Source organism: Heterocephalus glaber, unplaced genomic scaffold, assembly GCF_053883595.1.
Source record: "Heterocephalus glaber isolate CG9 unplaced genomic scaffold, H.glaber_assembly_v1.0 deba00001613, whole genome shotgun sequence".
NCBI lineage: Eukaryota > Metazoa > Chordata > Mammalia > Rodentia > Bathyergidae > Heterocephalus > Heterocephalus glaber.
This window is the reverse complement of record NW_028258384.1, coordinates 38,748,358-38,751,399: the sequence shown is the minus strand read 5'-3', so window position 1 is coordinate 38,751,399 and position 3,042 is coordinate 38,748,358. Positions and strand designations below refer to the sequence as shown.

The following is a 3,042-nucleotide window of genomic DNA, read 5'->3' as shown; positions in this document are numbered from 1 at the left end:
CAATCTAAAATATTCTGTTGTACCAGCACAAAACAGACTAAGACAAGGGTTTAATATCCAGAACATGTAAAGAACTCCTTCAACTCAACAACAACCACAAAAACAAATACCTTGATTTAAAATGAACAAAGAAATTGTATAGATAGGTCTCCAAAGAAGATATACAAATGGCCAATGAAAATATGAATAGTCTCATTGAACATGCCAGGAGCTTTGGAGGTGTTTGTGTGATTTCTTTGCCAGTAGAACCAGGCCTACACTCAAGCAACCATGTCGAAGGGACCTGCAGTTGGCATTGATCTTGGCACCACCTACTCCTTGTATGGATGTCTTCCAGCATGGGAAGGTGGAGATAATCGCCTATGATTAGGGAAACTGAAACACCTCAAATTATGTCACTTTCACCAACACTGAACAACTGATTGGAGATGCTGCAAAAAATCAAGTTGGAATGAACCACACCAACACAGTTTTTGATGCCAAGCATCTGATTGGACGAAGATTTGATGATGCTGTAGTCCAGTCTGATATGAAGCATTGGCCCTTCATGGTGGTGAATGATGCAGGCAGACCCAAGGTTCAGGTCGAATACAAAGGAGAGACAAAGAGCTTCTATCCAGAAGAAGTATCTTCTATGGTGCTGACAAAGATGAAGGAAATTGCCGAAGTTTATCTTGGGAAGACTGTTACCAACACTGTGGTCACTATGCCAGCTTACTTTAATAACTGTCAGCTTCAAGCAACCAAAGATGCTGGAACTATTGCTGGTCTGAATGTACTTAGAATTATCAATGAGCCAACAGCTGCTGCTGTTGCTTATGGCTTAGACAAAAAGGTTGGAGGTGAAAGAAATATGCTGATTTTTGGTTTAGGAGGTGGCACTTTTGATGTGCCAATCCTCACTATTGAAGATGGAATCTTCGAGGTGAAATCTACAGCTGGAGACATCCACTTAGGTGGAGCAGACTTTTACAACCGAATGGTCAACCATTTTATTGCTGAGTTCAAGCGCAAGCATAAGAAAGACATCAGTGAGAACAAGAGAGCTGTCTGCCATCTCCGTACTGCATGTGAATGAGCTAAGAGAACCCCCTCTTCCAGCACCCAAGCCAGTATTGAGATTGAGTCCCTCTATGAAGCAATTGACTTCTATACTTCCATTACTCATGCTCAATTTGAAAAGTTGGATGCTGACCTGTTCCATAGCACTCTGGACCCTGTGGAGAAGGCTCTTCAAGATGCCAAACTGGACAAGTCACAAATCCATGAGATTGTCCTGGTGGGTGGTTCTACCCATATCCCTAAGATCCAGAAGCTTCTACAATATTTCTTCAGTGGAAAAGAATTGAATAAGAGCATCAACCCTGATGAGGCTGTTGCTTATGGTGCAGCTGTTCAGGCAGCCATTCTGTCTGGAGACAAGTCTGAAAATGTTAAAGATTTGCTGCTCTTGGATGTCACTTCTCTTTCCCTTGGTATTGAAACTGCTGGTGGAGTCATGCCAGTCCTCATCAAATGCAATACTAGCGTTCCTACCAAACAGACACAGACCTTCACTGCCTACTCTGACAACCAGCCTGGTGTGCTTCTTCAGGTATATGAAGGCGAGCGTGCCATGACTAAAGATAACAACCTGCTTGGCAAGTTTGAACTCACAGGCATACCTCCTACACCCCCTAGTGTTCCTCAGATTGAGGTCACCTTAGATATTGATGCCAATGGCATACTCGATGTCTCTGCTGTTGACAAGAGTACAGGGAAAGAGAACAAGATTACCATCACCAATGACAAGGGCCATTTGAGCAAGGAGGACATAGAGCGTATGGTCCAGGAAGCAGAGAAGTACAAAGCTGAAGATGAGAAGCAGGGATAAGGTGTCCTCCAAGAATTCACTGGAGTCCTATGCTTTCAATATGAAAGCAAATGTTGAAGATGAGAAACTTCAGGGCAAGATCAATGATGAAGATAAACAGAAGATTCTTGATAAGTGTAATGAAATCATCAACTGGGTGGATAAGAATCAGACTGCAGAGAAGGAAGAATTTGAACATCAGCAGAAGGAGCTGGAGAAAGTCTACAATCCCATCAGTACTAAGCTGTACCAGAGTGCAGGTGGCATGCCAGGAGCAATGCTTGGGGGCTTCCCCGGTGGGGGAGCTCCTCCTTCTGGTGGTGCTTCCTCAGGACCTACCATTGAAGAGGTTGATTAAGCCAACACTAAGTATAGATTTAGCATTGTTCCACACAATAAAACATTGAAGGACCTAAATTTGTAGCAAATTCTGTGGCAGTTGTTAAAGTTTAACTGCTACAGTAAAGTATTGGGCATTCTCAACACTTGAACATGGAACATGTGCACAGGGAAAAGATAACATTACACTTTATAAGCACAGTATTATAAGTGGAAATGCAATGTCTTCAATAAAATTATTTAAAATTGGCACCATAAAAAAAGAAAATATGAAAAGATGTGCAACTTCATTCATAATCAGGAAAATGCAAATCAAAACCACCGTAAGTTATCATCGCATACCCATTAAGATGTCCATTCTAATCGCTTCTTGGCCTTTTGGCTAAGATCAAGTGAAGATGTCCATTCTAAAAACAAAGCAAGGGCCAGGGATTTAGCTCAGTGGTTTTGCTGCCTGTGCAAGCGCAAGGACCCAAGTTTGATCCCCGGTACCAAACAACAACAACAACAAACCAAATAAAAACAAAGCAAGACAAAAACCCAGAAAATAACGAGTGCTGGTGAGGATTAAAGAAATTGAATTAGGGGGCTGGGATTTGGCTCAGTGGTGCTGCCGCCTGCCTCGGAAGCACAAGGTCTGTAGTTTGATCCCCCGTACCAAAAAAAAAAAAAAAAGAAATTGAATTGGATGTGGTGGCAAAGGCCTGTAATCTCAGCACTCTGGGAAGCTTAGGAAGGAAGATTGCATCTTCGATTCCAGCTTTGGCAATTTAGTAACTTAATGGGACCTTGCCTAAAAATTTAAAAAGGGGCTGGGGACGTAGTTCAATGTAAAAGTCCTGCATCCAATC

General features: G+C 42.3%; 1 pseudogene; it reads left to right on the top strand.

The window, feature by feature from the left end:
* The first annotated feature begins 211 nt into the window (after nt 1-211).
* Nucleotides 212-2,750, top strand: LOC101711250 (heat shock cognate 71 kDa protein pseudogene; annotated as a pseudogene).
* The last annotated feature ends 292 nt before the right edge of the window (nt 2,751-3,042 follow it).